Source organism: Watersipora subatra, chromosome 6 (assembly GCF_963576615.1).
Source record: "Watersipora subatra chromosome 6, tzWatSuba1.1, whole genome shotgun sequence".
NCBI lineage: Eukaryota > Metazoa > Bryozoa > Gymnolaemata > Cheilostomatida > Watersiporidae > Watersipora > Watersipora subatra.
Window position 1 is genome coordinate 46,539,272 of NC_088713.1, and position 20,835 is coordinate 46,560,106.

Genomic DNA, 20,835 nt, shown 5'->3' on the forward strand with positions numbered 1-20,835 from the left:
TAAGAAAAATAACGAGTAGCATAAGAGTGTTGTTGAACATGAGTGTCAGAGTAGAATGATGAATGAGCGAGAATACCTAAATGGAGTTTATATAACTCTTTAAAAAAGGCAACCAGTTTTGAAAAGGCAACCTACCATTCTTATGATAATTAAAACTAACTACTAACTACTATTACTACTAACTAACTACTAACTACTAACTACTATTACTACTAACTAGCTACTAACTACTAACTACTATTACTACTAACTAACTACTAACTACTATTACTACTATTACTACTAACTAACTACTAACTACTAACTACTATTACTACTAACTAACTACTAACTACTATTACTACTAACTAACTACTAACTACTATTACTACTAACATTAGAAGTTAGTAGTAAAGAGTTTGAGTTTTTTCTAATATACGCCATAAAAAATATTTACGACAATTACAGCCGTGTTTTTCCCACTTATCTGTCTGACACCATGCTAAAGGCCGATTCACACTATATCGCTATATGTTGCTATATGCTATATGTTGAACCATATATATCGCTATATGTTGAGGTTTGCCGTTGGCATTCATCTTAAATTATGTGAAATGTAAATTAATGGCATCAACGAAAGAATTCGACATACACCAGAAAGATTTGTGGTTGTCAAACTTTCCTGATTTTTCGCCGAGCATCGACCACAGCCTGTATAATTTGAAGCATTTTGGCAATAGTAATTCACGGTTGCAGATAGCTTGATTAATTTATTTACGTTTATGGTATTATAGTTGCTAGTATTTTATAAAACTAGTATTTTATTCTAACACACAAATACAAAGAGGTTTTTTTGTAAAACTTGGGAAAAGAAAAATTAGAACACTGCCTCACAGAGTATTTGATGTATATGATGCTAACATGGGTGCGTTTTTCTTAGTTTAAACACTGTTATCATTCTCAATTGCCGAAGTATATCTTGGCATCAATGCAGAAATATGGCAATCTAGTTTGAGCCTGCGTTATAAGCAGTAGGAGAAAACACTGCTTCATGCAGTAATCGAACCCAGAGCATCAGATTTATCAGATTCAAAAAGCTAAGAAGGCTACTCAAACACCATCCAGTCACCATGCTAGGCTACACAATACCTATGAATAAGGTGATTGTCAATGGCAATCTCTCACAGAGCACATGTCTGCTAGCATACTTGTCACAATAAAGTCTATAAATGAGATAGAAAACGGGTGTCAAATATGGTTTAAATTATCTAATTTTATTATGGGAAAAGTTCCTGTTCCTATTCTTGCTTGATACCTTCACACTAAGCTAACAGCTGAATTGCTTTGTAAAAGGCTGGTTTAAAGGTGGTATTGAACCCATAAGTCTCAATTTGTAAGGCCAACCCTCTACCACTTGCACCACTCAATTGCATTTTTAACCTGAAGAATAATTATATTTAGATCAGGTAGTTCAAGATGTTAACAAATTCTCATTAGATGGAAGAGTTGTAAGTTCAGACTCACTACAGTTTATTGAATTTTTAAAATCAAGTTGACTTCAAGCAATGCCAGGCGCAATTGCAAACCTTAAAAATTTTGTTTTTAATGCTCCGCGATGTTCCGCAATGTTCCACAATGTTGCGCGATGTTCCGTGATGTTTTTTGATGGTTCCGAATGTTTCGGGATGTTCCGTGAGGTTCCAAGATGTTCCGTAATGTTTGGTGACAATCCTTGATGTTCCATGATGTTCTTTGATGCTCCGTGATGCTCCCTACTGTTCCGTGATGTTCCATAGTGTTCCGTTGTGTACTGTGATGTTCCATGGTGTTCCGAGATGTTCCGAAACGCTTCATTACGCTAACAAATTCTCAGGTGAAGAAAAGGTTATAAATTCAAACTCACCACAGGTTATTTTTGTGTAAAACCAGGTCTACTCCAAGTATCGTCAGGTGCAATTAGAAACCTTAAAACTTTTGTTTATTATATTTTCAACTTATCATTGCTTTAAATTTTTGTTTTCAATATCATTTTGCTAAAGCTATATGTTTAAAAACTCATAAACTTGCTTTCACATGTATTAAGGACCATTGTAATTATTAACCACATTTGATGATTGTTCTCATGAAACAATGTGCTTTAAAAATGAAATAAATCTTGAGCATCACCTGGCCTAATGCTAGAATATATATACATATACATATATAGATATATATATATATATATATATATGTATATATATATATCTATATGTATATATGTATATATATATGTATATATATAAAACTATGTGTACTAAAAAACTACAAGTTTAGTTAAAACATTTTATTACTTAAAGTTTCGTGCGGTAGGCTTGCACTCTTCAGCGCAAGATGTATACATGTATACATATATATATATATATATATATATACATTTAAGCATGTATATATACATTAATGTTCATATACATGTACATATACATACTTCTCATGTTATGAGTTTTGAAAGTTATAATGGTAAATTTTGTTTATGTTAAATAAAAACACATTTTCGGTCCAATGACTTTTGTAATACTTGGGAAACGACAGGTAGTACAGCTAGTACATGCATACCTTAGGACACTTATGTATTCGCGGCATCTAACTTTCGCATTTTTGCGGAGTCATCCTCTTGCGAAAATTTCATGAGTGAAACTAAACTATCACAACGAACGAGCAAAATCGAAAAATTAAATGGCTTTGTTCATTGGTATTCACAATAAAATTGTCATATTAGAAATGCAGGCAATTTTTGTGTGTGGTTGGCTCATTGGGCAAGTTTTGCTAAAGTCATTATAGCTAATACACCGACTGAGCAGCTTGGCAAAACAAATTAAGATAATAAGTTATTTTGGAAAAGCCTAGACAAATGAGGAAGATGATGATATTAGTTTAGTCATTGAATTTGTAACTGATGAGGATGACAGTCTGGAAGGGAAAGTCATAAAATTGAATAATAATTATTGTGGTGATGAATTTTATTACCAACCAAAAAAAATAACATCCAGGAGCCATGGCCACCACGGCACGCGTGCTATAAATACTTGAATTCTAATATTGGTACCACATCATTAATTGCAGCAGGGACCTTGACGTCATTGATAGTCTAGAAAACAAATGACAGCAAGCGATCAAATTGCATTATTGATCTTGCCTACAAATTTCTACCTGCGGTTCAAAAATACAAAATACCGTAATTTTCGGACTATTAGCCGCTACTTTTTTTTGATGATTTTAGTCATGCGGCTTATATAAGGGTGCGGCTAATCTTTGGCTTTTTCTTTCACCGCTAAGGCGCACTAAGGGGAATCTCCAACTACTGGGCTTCTAGCGGTGAAAGAAAATACGAAACAATGCCTCACGGTATACTGTCCCGTTAGGCACTAAGTTAAAAAGCGGCGGATAATACGAAACTGTGCCATTCTGCACTGTTCCGTTTTAAACAACAAAGTTGCTGCCACGTTAAAAAGCTCGGTCCTGAGTTCTGCGGCTATACAAAGGTGCGGCTTATGTAATGCTTTATTATCGTTTTTGGAAAATAAAGCAGATGCAGCTTATATAGAGGTGCGGTTTATAGTCCGAAAAGTACGGTAGTCCCAAATTGAAAAAATATTTCGTACCAGTGAACTGGACCTGAGGAATCTAATGATGTTTGTTCCACTGCAAAATTTTACTCTGTATGCTACTCACGAAACTAAATACTAGCGAAATTATTAATGTCCTAGGGTATACATGAATTTCAGTGTTTGTCTTTTTGTTAAACGATGTGTCCAGTTATAGCAATTAAAATCTACCAATGAAAAACCTGCATAGTACTAAATTCGTTCTTGGAACCTCCAAACCAAGAGGCTGTAAACTTAATCATTAAGCTCCACAAAATACTATAAATTCATTTGGCAAATAATTATTACATTGGTTAAGAATCTTAGGCTTGAAGTGTCTGCTTGGGGTTAATAACTAGCACTGTTGACAGATAGACATAACTATTGTTAAGATGGCCCAAAACAAGGGTATTGTTTTAGTAAAGTTTTTATGAAACATATAGTTTTCCAGAAAAGTCACTCAAATTTACTATGTAATTATTTTAGTACAATGCAGTACAGTAGAGTGCAATGCCGAGCATTTAGCTTACAATTAATAATAAAAAAGAAATAATTTTTCTGCGTGTCGAACTGCAATGACTTAATCATTTCTGTCAAAGTTTATAACCTTTGGTTGAGTCTTTGCCAAGTAGTAGTTTTTATTTAGTAGTGGCTCATACACCTAAAATAAACTAAGCATTTACGTGAAAACCTGCAAACAAGACGACCGAGTGGTTAAGGCGATGTAATGCTAATCCATTTCTCTCTGAAAGCGTGGTTTTGACTCCCATCCTTGTCAATATTTTGAAAGACAACCTGCCATTCTTGTTCCAATTAATTAATCCTATCTGGTAAATGTATAATATTTGATGGAATCTTTTTAAAAGTTTATATTAGTAATAGATGACCAATCTTCACTAAATTAACCGTTTATATTAAAGCCAGCAGATAAGGTGGTTGAGTGGTTAAGGCGATGGACTGCTAATCCAATTCCCTCTTTGAGTGTGGGCTCAAATCCCATCTTTGCCAATATTTTGAAAGGCAACTTGCCATTTTGTAATAATCAAAATTAACATTAGAAGTTGCTAAGGCTTATATCTACTTAGCTGAACAGCAATACCTTTATTTCCAACATAATTCTTTTCTATTATATACCATACAAAAATATTTATAATATTAACAGACGTGTTTGTCCATTTGTCTGTCTGACTCCATGCTAAAGATGGATTCCCACTATAACGTCACATGTTGGTATTTCCTTTTGACTTTCACTATCAATTATGTGAACTGTAAATCAATGACATCAGCGAAGGAATGCGAATACGTCAGAAAATTTTGCAGTTGTCCAACTTTTCTAATAATGTCTCTTTCTATGTCTCATTATTTCACTGAGCATCGACAATGGCCCGTATAATGTGAAACATTTTGGTGACAGTATTTTGCGGTCACAGTTAGTGTGATTAATTTATTTTTATTTATCGTAGTTGCTAGCATTTTTGAGACTACTATTCAGTTTGTGTCAAAAACAAAAAAGTTTCTTCACAAAATTTTAAAAAATTAGAACCCTATGTCACAAAGTATTTTCTAATGCAAACGTGGATAGGTTTGTGATAGTGTACACATTGTTATCATTGCCAATCACTGAAATAGTTTGCCATCTATGCCGATATATGGCAATCTAGTGTGAACCAACCATAAGAACTTTAGAAAAAAAACACTGCTTCATGCAAGAGTCCAATTCAGGGCATCAGATTTATCAGATCTAAAAGCTAATAAGATTACCCCTACACCATCATGTTGCCATGCTATGCCAAAAAACACCTATGAATAAAGTTATTGCAAATGACAATCTCACACAGCGCATAGGTTTGCTAGCATATTAGTCAAGCAAAGCCAGGCTCAATTAAAACCTTAGATATTTTTGTTTTCAAAGTTCCGTCATGTTCCACTAATGTTCTGTGCAGTCCCGTGTTGTTCAGATGATGTTCCGTAATGTTCCGTGATGTTCCGGGATTTCCCATAGTGTTTTGCAATGTTCCGTGTAGTTCCGCGAAGTTCCATGATGTTCTGTGGTTCTAAAGCAGGGTCATACAATGCCAGGCATCATACAATGCCAGGCTTGACTGACAATCCTAGAACTTTCATTTTTTAAATAATTTTGCCAGTTCAATCTGATTGAAAACTTGAGAATCTGCCTTCACATGTATTAAAGACAATCCTTTATTTTTTCATGACGTCATTCTATTGTTGTCTGCCATTTTTATGGACAACTTTTATTATTAAAAACACGAAGCTTCTGCAATTAATTATTGCAAACAATGCTTTTGTTTGCAAATTTTTTCTTTTAGTATCAAAACAACACCGAAAAATACTATTAATCAAAAGAATGACAATTGTTTTCTACAAAGATGGCAGATTTTTCATGGACGAGCGCATGTGAAAACAGGGTGATTACGTCAAAAAAATGATGGATTGTATTTATTGACAGCATTTACTGAATATTCTCATAAAACAATTTGCTTTGCAAATGAAATAAATTTTCAGCATCTACTGGCTTAATGCTGGAATCTATGTATATATACATTTCAAAGTTTGTGTGTGTGTGCGCACACGCGTGCGTTTTGATGGATTTGAACTCATGGAGAATGCAACAGCCGGTTTTAATTCTACGCGCCCAACCACTGAGTTATTCGAGTCATATTGATCCAAGAAACTGTTATATGGCGCATGCACATGCTAAACGACGTATTATTTGAGCACTGGGCGCACGCGTTGCGATGCCCTAATATAAAATATTTTTTGCCTACTTCTGGGAAACACGATAGTTTTTGTTATTTTGTTGTTGAGGCAAATTTTTTCTGCAACATGATATCAACAATAAGTTCTCTCAAAATAAAAATTTGGCATGATTATTGTACTACTTGGCATGTATTATTAATATTTGGTAAAAATTGTACTGATTATATACCTTATTAAGATATATACGTTGCACATCATTGCAGGTTCAGTGGGAGTTTTTGTGATAAAAATGAATTAAATTAATAATAATTAAAATTTAGCTAAAAATGTAAAGTTTACTAAAATACATACTGAAACTTCCTTTAAGTATTATGTTTAGTAAACTAAATTCATTCATGCCACATTCAGCGTTTATGTTACAGTGATGTTCAGTGATGTTCTGGGGTGTTCCGGGATGTTCTGGGATGTTCCGTGAATCAAATAAACTTTCATGTGAGGGAAAAGTTATAAGAGGAGACTCACTACAGCTTATTTAATGTCTAAAAACAGGTCTACTCCAAGCAGTGTCAGGCTCAATCGGCAGGCTTCAAACTTTCGTTTTTCATATAATTGTGAAAAATCTGTTATATTGAAAACTAAAAAATCTGCCTTTCCCATGTACTAAGGAACATTGCTCTTATTGACTGTATTCACTGATTATTGTCATGTGACAACTTGCTTTGAAAATGAAATAGATTTCAAGCATCACCTGGCCTAATGCTAGTGTACAGATAAAGGAATGAATTTCAGTATTTGTCTTTTTGTTAAACCCTGTGTCCAGTTATAGCAATTAAATTCTATCTGTAAAAAATCCTGCGCAGTACTGAATTTGTTCTTAGGGCTTTCATATCTAGAAGCAGCAAAATTAATCATTAAGCTCTACAAAATACTATGAACTCCTTGGGTAAATAGTCATCACATTGGTTAAGATTCTCACACTTGAAGTGTTTGCTTGGGGTTAAGAACTAGCACTGTTGACGAATACACATAACTATTTTTAAGAAGGTCCAAAACAGGAGTATTGTTTTATTAAAGCACATAATTTGCACAATTTTTTATTGTATATTTCAATACATCAGAGTCTTGGCTTTCGAATGAGCTATTGTTTGCCATGGTGAGACAGACATAGGTTGGTGTGTATAGAATTTCCCCAGAGCTCTACCGCGAAAAAGTTTACTGACCTACATTGTAGTCTCGAAAATTGTGACGTCACAAATCTCATATTCGTTGTTGTGTGCTCTTACCGCTTATTTATCAACTACGATAATGACCATAATGACGCTAGTGACAGGCGAAGGTAGGACAACTCCAGAGAACGAATGAAGATGGCAAAGGAATCAGAATCATTAGTTCTCCATGTACATAGTATTTCTATGATAAGTACCTCAGACTCCAAGAACCATACTATATTTTCCCCGATGATAATATGCACTAGCTCTTTATTTTTAATGTGATGTTGAGGGTGATGACTGAGACTAATTAATTTCAAGCTTTGCGTGATCTTGCGAAAGTGCGATTGACATTTAGTCTAAGGGCCACGCAACCGCAGGACGTAATTTAATCGATGTGATTTCATTACCTTTATCAACGACAGTACATTTATTGAAGCATAATAAATTAACCCAGAACATGTGTTTGTATTGGTCGGGCGTTAGCCCGATCGTGGGCATTGTTGATTATTTAGAATCTTAGTTTATTATTAGCGCTCTCCGGGTTTAACAGCACCGATTATCACAGAAAAACGCAGTCTCATTGGCAGCAAAAAGGATCGACGACCTAAGGCTAAATGAGAATTGGGACATCATATTTTGAGTACCTGAACCAAGTGTGTTTTTTTGCAGGACGTACTTTTGACACCCCGTTTTTCATAGTTCTATTATTTTTTGTGTATTGAATATAGGCTCATTCGAAAGCCAAGACTCTGATGTATTGAATTATATAATAAAAAAATTATGTAATTTATGTGCTTTAAGGTTTTATAAAAATATATCTTTGCAGGAAAGTTACTAAAATTTAGTAAGTAAATATTTTAGTTCATTGCAGTACAGAACAGTGTCGAGCATTTACTTTGTAATTAAAAAAACAAAGACTTTTCCGTCAACCAGATAGCAATGAATGAATATTTTTTGTTGGAGTTTATAACATTTGAAGGAATCTTTTAAAAAGCTCATTTGAGTAGTAAACGATCAATCTAAACTAAATTAAACATTACATTCAGCAGACAAGGTGGCCGAGTAGTTAAGGCGATGGACTGCTAATCCATTTCCCTCTGGGAGCGTGGGTTCGAATCCCATCCTTGTCGATATTTTGAAAAGCAACCTACCATTCTCTTAATAACTAAAACTAACATTGAAAGTTGCTAAGGCTTTTGTTTACTAAAATGAATAGCAATAGATAAGGCAGTAGTTATATTTTCAACAAAATTTTCTTCTAATCTACACCATACAAAAATATTTACGATAATAACAGTTCTGTTTGTCTACTTGCCTGTCTGACACCATAATAAACGCTATATGTTGGCTTTTTCTTTTTGGCGTTCATCATCAATTATGTGATCTGTAAACCGATAGCATCGATGAAGGAAGCGATTACGTAGGAAAAGTTTGCTCCACCGGCTCCTGCTCCCTTCAGTGTCTGTGTTTGTAGTGCAGCATCAGTTGGTTCCTAGACCCATGTTGATAGTGGCACGGACACACATAAATGGAATGATGTTGCGTCACGTGAATCCGTACTCGCTTCCTTGTGGCTGTGTAGTGACAGAGGCCCCGTCTACCCTTTTCCACCGCGTCCCCCACGTGCCTGCCGGTAGCATCGGATATATATCTAACTGTACGCACCACTCTTTTCTGTTGAGTTCTACGTGGTGTCGCCCTATCTCTGATATTCCTTACGCGTGGCGTCTCTCCTTCCGAGACAGTTACAGTTTCTGTTTCTGGCAGGACGTCTGCCAGATTGTCGTGGTCGGCATGGATTTCCAGTGGCTGTTCAGGATGGACCTCCTTCGAAGCTATCGTCAGGCGGGGTCTCTCTATCGGCTGGGCAGTCTGTACTCTCTGCATCTCGATCAGCAGCTCCTGGAGAGATGTATCTAGCTGAGGAGGAGTTGACATGGTGTTGGCAGCAGCATTTCTAATCACCAAATGAGATTCTTCTTCGCGTGTGATGCCGCGGTTATGTAAGAGTCTCATTGTCTCTCCTGATTTTGTGGTGGCTGCGCCTGTCTGGTAAATGGAATCCCCGTACCTGTAAGGCTGTGCCGGGACTCTCGCAGGTCGGGGATTATGCCGTACGTCCTTCGTCCCTGGTGCCGGCCGTTCTGGAAGGGGGAGTGGCTCCACGTAGACAGTGCTAGGGCGCGGGTTTAAATCCTGGCCCGGGCAAATGTCTTTTTCCGCTGTTTTCTCCTCTTTTTTGGCCTCTGTGGCCCATGACTGCCCTTCCTGTGTTACTGCCTGGGGTAGTACCACAAGTGGTCTCCACTCCAGATTTGTTACTGCTAATGGGGGGTGCAGGGCTTTGGCCCCCTTCAAGTTTGGCCGTCTCCTGGGCTCCAAGGTCGCAGGGCGCGGCCCCATGGCTCCTCGCACGCGCGATAGGGTTTCAAACGTGCCTCATTCTGGACGGTCTCTTTGCCTTGTCTCTTCACCAGATAAGTGTGGTTCGGCCAGGCTGTCTTGACTAGGTAGGGCCCCACGAATTTGTCCTGTAACTTCGGGTTTTCACCTCGCCGCCTTCTCTTATTTACCAGCCACACCAGCTCCCCGGGGGCGTACAGTGGGGGTTCCTCGTGGTCCTCCTGGCGCACCTCCATCTGTCGTTCCCTGAGCAGGTCGTGGGCCTCCGCCAGTCGTCTGTCCAGCTTTAGCACATACCCGGAAGCGGGCTTTGGGTCGAAAGACAGCTGACGATTCAGGAACTGGTCCGGTAGCCTCAGCTCCTGTCCCAACATCATCAGGTTGGCGGTCTCTCCTGTTGCCAAGTGGGGGTACCCCTGTGGGCCCGCATGAGTTGGGGCAGCAGCTCGTCCTACTCATCCTGTCCCCGGCCCAACAGCATGGCACGTAGGGAGTCGCCCAACCCTCGGTTGGCCCTCTCTACGACTCCATTCGACTGAGGGTGGTACGGGTGGTGTGGGTCCGAGTGACCCTCCAGAGCTAGCACAACTCCCTCATTAGCTGACTCTCAAACTGGGCCCCCTGGTCCGTGTGGATCTGCACGAGCAACCCAAAATAGCAAAAGACCTTTTCGTCCAGGGTCTTGACCACCTCTGGGGCTGTGGCATCTGGCATGGCGATGGCGTCCTGCCATCTCGTGAAGTGGTCCGACAAGACCAGAATCCATCTGTTCCCCCCCCCCTGGGTCGTGAAGGGGTCCCACCAGATCTACCGCAACCTTTTGCCAGGGTCGCCCGGCGAACAATTGCTGGCGCCCTCTCACAGACTTGACTCTTCCCCTCTTCGCCGCTTGGCATATCTCGCAGCTCCTAACCAGCCGTCTGACCATGCTGGTCAGCCCGGGCCAGTACCAGGTGAGCTGCAGACGGCCGGCCGTCCTTCCTATGCCGGAATGGGCTAGGGCATGCGTTTGCCAGACCATGGTTTCCCGGAGGGCCAGTGGACAGACAGCACACCACCTTGCTTTGCCCTGGGGAGCCACCCTTGTCTCAAACATGCCATCGCGCCTGGTCCTCAAGGATTCGCGCATAGCGCAGAGTACCCTGAGTTCCTGGCATCCCAGCTCCAACTCGCTCGCGGGTACTGCCTCACCAGAGCGAACCGCGCTGTAGATGGTGGCCACGGCTTCCTTTCCTTTGGCCTGGTGTCGTGCTAATGATCTGGGGTCTGTGGTCGCTTCAGCGGGTCCCAGCGTGGCCCCAGCCGGCCCCGGGTAAACCATACTAGCCAGAGCGTTGGCTGTCTCGGGTCCCAGCGGGCCGACTGTCTCACGCGCGGTCCTGGCGACTTCATCCCAGCTCTTCTTCATTGGAGGGTACCTTCCGGCATCCCAGGAGGTCACTTGCTCTGCGTCCGGGAAGCCCAGGGTGGCATCGGTCGGCTCCGGTTTGACCAAGCCTGCTTGGGGAACAGCAGACCTGGGTCCCTGTGAGCCGGCCGTCTCGCGCGCGGTTCTGGCGCTTCCAGACTGAGGTTCATGTTCTCTGGAACCGTAAACTGCTTCCTCTTCCACCTGCCGGCGTGTGGGTCCTCCATCTCTCTGTTCTATTTTGGCTGCACTGGCGGCAATCTTGGCACGTCTGTCGACTTAGCCCGTCAGCGTTCCGATGCCTCTGCCCGGCTCGGTGTTCTAACGTGAAACGGAACTCCGCCAGGATTTCCAACCAGCGGGCTACCTGATGGGACGGCTCCTTCCGCCGGCACAGCTATTGCAGGGAAGCGTGGTCGGTGCGGAGCAAGAACTTTTGGCCATAGAGGTAGGGTCGGAAGTGCTTGGCAGCTTTGACCACCGCCAACAGTTCCCGTCGAGTGACGCAGTAGTTTCTCTCTGCCGGAGCAAGAGTCTTGCTGTAGTACACAATCACTCGCTCCTTCCCTTTTGGACCTGAGAGAGCTCCGCCCCGACTTCGCACCCACTGGCGTCGGTGTCCAGCATGTACTGACTCCGGGGTTCAGGATACCCCAACACGGGTGCTTGGGTCAGGCTGGCTTTGAGCTTGTCAAACGCAGCCTGCTCCTTTTCTGTCCAAGGCGTATCTCCAAGGCGTCTCTTTCTCCATCAGCCGATGGAGGGCCGTGCAGTGGTGGCAAAGTTCGGGACGTACTGCCGATAGTACCCGACAGTACCCAGAAAGCCTTGCAACTCTCGTACCCCGTGGGGAGCCGGCCACCGCGCCACGTCATCCACCTTCCTGGAATCCGTAGCCACTCCGTCCTGGCTTACCACATGTCCCAAGTATCGAACACTGGACTGGAGTAGCTTGCACTTCTCTGGCTTCAGCTTCAGTCCAGCCTCCCTCAGATGCCGGAGCCCTTCTTCCAGGCGTTGCAGGTGTGTGGGAAAGTCTGGAGTAATGACGATTATATCGTCAAGATACAAAAGGAGGGTGTTCCAATAGAGTCCTTGCAGTACCCGCTCCATCAGACGCTGAAAGCTGGCCGGGGCCAACGTCAGGCCGAAGGGCAGCACCTCCATTTCCAGAGGCCGGTCCTGGTTGTGAAGGCCGACTTCTCCCGGGCATCGGCGTCCAGCGGCACCTGCCAGTACCCACTAACGAGATCCAGGGTACTGAAGATCTTTTTGTCGGACTGGTGTCCAGGCTCTCATCGATCTTTGGCAGGGGATATGCGTCCTGTTCCGTTCCGGTGTTGAGCTGCCTATAGTCAATACAGAATCGCCACTTGCGGTCATTCTTCCTAACCAGGACGATGGGCGAGCTCCACGCCCCTCCCGCAGGTTAATCAAGCCCTTGTCCAACAGCTTCTTCACCTGTCTCTCTGCTTCAGCTTCCTTCTCCAGACCCAACTGGTGCAGAGGCTGTCGTATCGGCCGAGTGCCAGTGGCCACTGGGATGGAGTGCTCCAGTAGCGTGGTCCGCCCCACATCCCCGTCTTCCTTGCTGAACACAGCCTCGTACCGAATTAACAGGTCAGCCAACTGGCGGCCTTGTTCCTGAGAGGTGCATTGCTTCTCGGCCTCTTTATACAGCCTTTGCAAGTGAGGGGTCCTATCCACCCCTGTGACCAGGGCCGCCACTTCCCTCTCTCTTTCCTGTGGCATTTCCACGGGGGCTCCTCCACACAGGTATACCACCCCACTGTGGTTCTCGTCCAAAGAGTCAGGGGCTGTGCTGCCTGGTTAAGACACCGCACGACGACTCGTCCATTTGCCTGGGGCTCGTTGTGGCTTGTGGCTATGGGCGGTCCCTCGGCTTGTCCCTCTATTATCCCTAACGGACAAAAGTGGCGTGTCGTCACCCTGCACTGCACAGTAGCTTCTGTTTGGGCGGGGATGCTCGCTCCCCTCACCAACTGCACCTTGCTCTGGAGTAGCCGGCCGTGGCAATCCGTACAGGCCAGGGCCCGGCCATCCACCTTGACCACCGTCTGGTCAAACTCTAGAGCGCACCGGTTGGCCGTCAGGAAGGGCATTCCCAGTATGGCGTCTTCACTAATCTGGCTGACGACGAATGTCTCCTCCGTCTTCACATCGCGCAGCTGGATGGGTAGGAGCACCACCCCTTAGAAGGGCAGGTGGGTTCCGTCAGCCAGGAGCCCGTGGCTGTGGCTGGTCTCCAGCCGATTCCTCACGGCCTCTGGGAGACGATCAAACACTCGCCTGTTCAGTAGGTTGGCGATGCAACCTGTATTAACCAGGAACTACAGCGCACGGCCCTCCACTTTTCCAGGCAGGAAGTAGCTGGTGCTGTGGGGCCTATCCAAGGCCTCTCCGCAGGTCGCTTCCTGTGTCCTCTGTGTTGGAGTCGTCTGCACGGCTCCTCTGGCCATGCCTTCTGCAGTTGCCTCGGCTTCCCTCTCGCCCTTCGTAGGTGGGGGGGCAGCCTCTGTTTTCGTGATGAGTTCTGCTCCACTCCTTACGGGTGCGGGGCACTCGGGAAGAGTGAGTCCGAATCATTCTTGGTCCGGGCTCTATGTAGTCCCCCTGTTCCATGGGTTCCAGGCCGGTCACTTCTCCTTCTGACCCGGCCATGAGTATTCCGTACCGATTCTGCGTCGGCACTACCTTTACTGTTGACCGCTCCCGCGGTGCCCTAGTCTGTTTGGGATAGTTCTATCCCTCATCAGGGCCTTTGGTCCGGGACGGACCAAATGGACCAAAATACCTCTTCTGGGTATTTTTGCCATGTTTTTTGCCCGGGGCCTTGTCACGACTAGTAGTGGGCACTACTGCTGCGTCCGCCACAATATGATGCAAACGCGGACCTGTTTGTGATAGTTTAAACACTGTTATCATTGCCATACCTAAGAATACCATGAATAAAGTGATTGCAAATGGCTATCTCTTACAGCGCACAGGTCGGCTAGTGTACTTATCACGATAAAAAGGAAACAAAATAAAAAATGATGTCGCGTTTATGGTTAAAAAAATTCATTCCTATTATATGAGTAATTCCTGTTTCTATTCTTGCTTGATACCTTCACACTAAACTAACAACTGAAGTACTTCGTAGAGGGTTGTTTTGAGGCGGTGTTGAACCTGTGACTCTCACTTTACAAGGCTGACACTCTACCACTTGCACCATTCAATTGCATTTGAAGCTGAAGAATAATTATAATTATAATAGGTATTTCAAATGATAATGAATTCTCATTTGATGGAAAAGTTGTAAGAAGAGACTCGTTTATTTATTGTGTAAAAACAGGTCCACTCTAAGCAGTTCCAGGCTTTATTGGAAACCTTGAAACTTTTGTTTTTCATTATTCTGTGATGTTCCTTAATGTTTCGTGATGTTACGTAATGTTCCGTGATGTTCCATGATGTTCCGTGAAGTTCCGTGATGTTTCAAGATGTTCCGTGAAGTTTGGTGATGTTTCGAGATGTTTCGAGATATTTTGAAATGCTTCGTGCTGTTTCGTGATGTTTCGTGATGTTTCGTGATGTTCCGTAATGTTCCGTGGTGCTTTGTAATGTTTCATGGTGTTAAAAAATTCTTATGTGAGGGAAGAGCTATAAGTTCAGAGTCACCACAGTTTATTTAATATGTAAAACCCGGTCTACTCTAAGCATATCCTGAACCAATTGACAATCTTAGAACTTTCGTTTTCTATATAATCTTCCTACATATGTCTGATTAAAAACTCTAAAGTCTGCCTTCACTTGTAATAAAGACAATCGTATTTATTGACCGCATTCATTGATTGAAGTCATGGAACAATTTGCTTTAATAATGCAATAAATCTCTAGCATCACAAGTGCCTAAGGATAATCAACATGTATATACATAAATTTTAGTGTTTGTCGTTTTGTTAAACCCTGTTCCGGTTGTAGCAAAATCTACCGATGGAAAACTTGCATGATACTAAATTTGTTCTTGGGATTTCCAAATCTAGAGGCAGCAAACATAATCAACAAGTTTCATAAAATTGTATGAACTTATTGGGTAAATATTCATTACATTGGTTAAGATTCTCACACTTGAAGTGTCTGCTTGGGGTTAATAGCTAGCATTGTTGACTGTACACATAACTATTGTTAGAATGGCCAAAAAACTTGGGTATTGCTTCAGTAAAGTTTTTATGAAATATATAGTTTTCCAGAAAATTTACTCAAACTAACTATGTAATTATTTTAGTACAATGCAGTACAGTAGAGTGCAATGCCGAGCATTTAGCTTATAATTCTTAAAAAACAAGAGTTTTTCTGCACGCAGAATTGCAATGACTTGATCATTTCTGTTGAAGTTTATAACCTTTGATTGAGTCTTTTCAAAATAGTAGTTTTTTTAGTAGTGGCTGATCCACCTAAACTAAATTAAGCATTTACATGTAAACCAGCAAACAAGATGACTGAGTGGTTAGGGTAATTGATTGCTAATCCATTTCTCTCTGGGAGTGTGGGTTTTAATACCATCATTGTCAATAGTTTCAAAGACAACCTGCCATTCTTTTTCCAATTAATTAATAATTTCTGGTAAATTTATAATCTTTCATGGAATCTTTTCAAAAGTTTATATTAGTAATAGCTGCTCAAACTAATTTAAGCATTTAAGAAAATGCAAGCAGATAAAGTGGTCAAGTGGCTAAGGCGAATGACTGCTAATCCATTTTCTTCTGGTAGTGTGGGTTCAAATCCCATCCTGCTCAATATTTTGAAATTACTGTCATTTTTGTAATAGTCAAAACTAACAGAAGCTGCTAAGGCTAATAAGCTAATGTCTAATGTCTAATAAGCTGAATGGCCATAGCTAAAGCAACAATTTTATTTCCAACATAATTTTTTTTTTAATCTCCACCATACCATAAATATTTATGATAATAACAGCCGAGTTTGTATATTTTTCTGTCAAACGGCATGCTAAAGACTGATTCACACTATATAGGCATATGTTGGCATTCCCTTTTGGCTATCATCATCAATTATGTGAACTATGAACCAGTAGAATCAGGAAGGAATATGAACATGCCGGAAAAGTTTGCAGTTGTCTAACTTTCCTGATATTTTCCTGAGTCTCGACAACAACCTGTACAATGTGAAGCATTTTGGCGATAGCAATTTGCGGTCACAAATAGTGTGATCAATTTTTTTTCTATTTGTGGTAGTTGCTAGTAGTTTAGAGAAATACTTCTTGATTTGAGCCCTCAAACAAAAAGTTTTTTGCAAAAATTTAAAAACATTAGACTCTTATGTCACAGAGTATTTGCTGATGCAAACTCGGATAGGTTTTCAGTAGTTTGAACATTATTATCATCATCGATCACTGAAGCATTGTGTCAGCAATGCTGATAAATGGCAAATAATGTAAAAGTCTTAAAAGCGTTAGCAGAAAACACTGCTTTGTGAAATAATTAAACCTAGAAAATTAGATTTAATGCTAATAAGACTACCAATTCACTGCCCAGTCACCATGCTATGCCGCAAATTACCATGAATGAAGTGATTGCAAATGACAATCTCTCACAGGGCAATGGTCTGATGGCATACTCGTCTTAATAAAGAAAAAAGGAAAGCAAAAACGGTGTGGTTTAAGCAAATTGTCTTGAAAATAAATTTCATTTTATTTTCAAAAAATTTTGCTTTGAAAATAAAATAAATCTCAATCATCACCTGCTCTAATGCTAACGTACATGTATATACATATGTAGATTTTAGTGTTTGTCTTTTTGTTACACCGTGTGTCCAGTTATAGCAATTAAAATCTACCAACGCAAAGCCTGCATGGTACTAAAAGAATTTTAGAATTTTCAAATGTCATAAAACAAATTCAATCTTTAGACTGCAAGAAATATTATGACTTAATTGGGCAAATAGTCATTACATTGGTTAAGATTCTCACGCTTGAAGTGTTTGCTTGGGGTTATTAACTAGCCTTGTAAACTGTTACACATAACTATTGTTTAGATGGCCCAACATACCAATATTGTTTAGTAATGATTTTAATAAAGATATAGGTTTCTAGTACAGTAGAGTGCATTGCCAATCATTTAGCTTATAATTAAAAAAAACAAGAGTTTTTTTTCTGTAAGCCGGATTGCAATTAATAAGCTATTTCTGTTGAAGTTGATGATCTTTGCTAGAATATTATCCAAAGTTTATCTTAGTAATAACTGACCAATGTAAACTAAATTAAACATTTACATAGGATTCAACAGATAAGGTGGTCGAGTGGTTAAGGTGATGGACTGCTAATCCATTTCCCTCTGGGAGTGTGGGTTCGAATCCCATCCTTGTTGATATTTTTGAAGGGCAGCCTGCAGTTTTTGTAATAATCAAAACTAACATTAGAAGCTGTATGATAGAATATTTTGTCAATTAGCAGACATTGTAGCCAAGTAGTTAAGGCAATACAATGCTGATCTTGTTACCTCCAGGTGTGTGAGTCAGAGTCCTATTCCAGTTCGAACCTTTTCAAATTTACAGTTTTAATCTTCAAGTAATTTTTTCATCATCTTTAGACGTCATTAAGTCGTTTGCACATATATGCTAATTCAGGAAAAAGCACCTTTTTTGAAAACGATCATTTTTTTCTTATTTACTAGTATTCTTTGGTGTTGTTTTGATACTATAATAAAAAAAAATTGCCAACAAAAGCATCGTTTTCAAATTTCATTGCAAAAGCTTCGTGTTTCAACGATAACATTGTCTATAAAAACGGTCGACAACGATTAAATGACGTCACACAAAAAACGAAGTGCTTCATTTGCCCGGCTAAGATCATGAATAGAGATTAGGGAAAAGATCGAACGATTCAAGATTTAAACTCCTTAGTTTCAGCATTGTAGTCCATTACTCAAACAACCGGGCCCCTCAATTTTACTAATTTTTCTCAATTTTTTGGTTAGCATTAAGCCTTGCGTAGCCCAGGGATTTCTTTATTTTCAATGCAAATCGCTTTTTGACAAACAGCCTTGAGCTCCTTTATTGAAGGCAATTGCCTTCAATGCCCGTGAATGCGCATTCTTGACTCTCTAACCAGATAGATCAGGTGAATTAATGCTTAAATTTGTAAATCATGCTTAAAGCACATACATTATACACTGACACTGCTGCACGGCACTAAGTCTATCTCCAAAATTAAAACTCCATACATTACTAAACATAATAATGTTACAATTTCATTATGAATAATAACTACTAAATTGGTAATTGTTTAGTTTTGTGAGAGTAGGTACTGAATTACAGCATTCAAAAAACTTTTATTGTAATATTTAGTTTTTAGCTGTTTGTTGACATCCTGGAAACAAATTACTTAGCATTTAGCTGTTAATCTTAATTACAAATGTGTATGTATATATGTATATTAGAGCTGCACAATGATTATAAAAACTAATCGCGAATCATAACTGGTTTGAACCAGTTAATCTTTGATTAATCTTAGAATTAATTTTGCAAAAACCTGCTTATTTAAAAACAAATAATACAGCTACATGTAAATTAATTATATTTGACACAATTGTTAGCAGGAGTACACGTTATGCACAATGTACATAAGTTGCAATGTAATAAGTATTATGAGTATGAAAACAGTCTATGAAAGTCTATAATTAAGTCAGCCAAGAGTTGAGGTAGCACAGTTCATTCACATTATCCGAATAAAGAGATGCCCTCTTCCTACATACAATATTGCCAGCTTTAGCGAGTAGCCACTCGCAGGGGACAGTGGTGGTAGTAGTTATTGTCTGCGACAGCTGGTGATGATTTCGTTAGGATGAGAATTAGTTAAATTACATCTTAATGATGATGAAATGTGGTGGTAGGCAAATTCTTTCTGGCATATATTGCACTTCACTTTCTTGTTTACGCTTCCAACAACATACAAAAATGCGCTACTTAGTATGGAAGACATTTTTCTGCTTTAATGCACCAATAGAGTGTCAATCTTATATTACTAATATTCTAAAGAATAAACCATATCACTGATTAATTATCAACAGACTCGCGATTGTTTAAAACTAGGAGTAGACCAGCTAATGTTCTGCTACTAAATTACAACAAACGTTCATGCTGATTATTGTAAATATAAATGATTAATTCGACAGATAATCCAAAATGAATACTTCAGGCAGATTTGTTCATTATTCATAATATCGCTAGTTCAAGATTGGCTCTGATAAGGTCAGGGCACTCAGCTTTTAATATTTTGTGCATAGTGTAGATTTGATGTTGGTAAAATAACAACTCTTGCTTGATCGTGTCGGGTTCCATAACGTTAGATTGTGCAGCTAATATTAGCAGAGTGAGGAGTGTGAATTGTAGAAGAGCAGCCATTGTAGCGTAGCGCGACTACTAATGATTTTACGGGTCCACTTTATCTATTTATACATCAAGAAGCTTAGTAGGGAACTAAGCTGGTACATGGCCCCACTCACAAATTGGTTCACTCATTGTAAAGCCTTTGCACAACATTAGATTATTTGCATGACACTACCGTATTCTCGAACTATCAAACATTAACCAAATGCATAACCGAGAAAATATATATCTTTCTTCTGGATGGGCTGAAATCCAACCCGTTAGAACATTTATTTAGTGTTATTACTTAAGATTTAAAACATTTCTAATTTTCTTTTGGTAGACATTTGATATTTTTACATTACTAAGATTCTTTCTCATTATAAAAACTCAAAGAAATGTGTTTAAAAGAATTTTTAGTAAAGGTCGGTTTTTTGCATTCTTACAAAAAGACAAAGTGGACTTATTATGCTATCCAAGGTGTAAAATAGCTATTGTGTCTATATTTATTTTTGCTGTGACTCATCATTTTTCCCGGAATATCTTATATCGGTGTTCTGTGAAAAATGTGTTCATATAAACCCTCATTTCTAGAAAAGGTGAATATTTATTTTGATAGCCAATAGGAGACAGCCAACAGAAACTATGGTCAGTGTAAGAGATGTTGTTGGTTCTAGAATGCTCTATGAAGTATTTGGTGATAATCCATGGAGACAATGTTTGCATGTATGGTTACAATGTTAAATCTATTACATCTTGCATAGTTATATGTACAACATACAAACAGCATTCCTTGGTTCGTGGTATTCAAACTACATAATTATAATAATAATATGGTGCCAGTAGTGGATTGACCTTGGTAAAGATCCATTAATATCGGCTTGGTGCCCGACGCTTAACTGGACCAGCTACTGTGAGAAGGCTCTTATAGAAACTCATAGTAGTGCCTGCTGCCTTGTGGGTTAGGTTGATGTTTCAACCAAAGGCTAATGGAGTTAGCCTTACACAAAACCTACTGCCTTGTAGCATTGGAAAATGATTAAGGCTATGGGAGAAAACCCTATACAAATCACCGCTCATACCCATGATGAATACACAAACAGAAAGAAACCCC

The 20,835-nt window shown here is 40.1% G+C and overlaps 2 non-coding genes across 2 annotated transcripts; both read left to right on the plus strand.

Moving 5' to 3' along the window:
* The first annotated feature begins 8,576 nt into the window (after positions 1-8,576).
* Trnas-gcu (transfer RNA serine (anticodon GCU)) lies at positions 8,577-8,658 on the plus strand. The gene has a single exon. It is a non-coding gene; the product is annotated as a tRNA-Ser (tRNA).
* An 8,982-nt stretch (positions 8,659-17,640) lies between these two features.
* On the plus strand, positions 17,641-17,722 carry Trnas-gcu (transfer RNA serine (anticodon GCU)). The gene has a single exon. It is a non-coding gene; the product is annotated as a tRNA-Ser (tRNA).
* Positions 17,723-20,835: the final 3,113 nt, after the last annotated feature.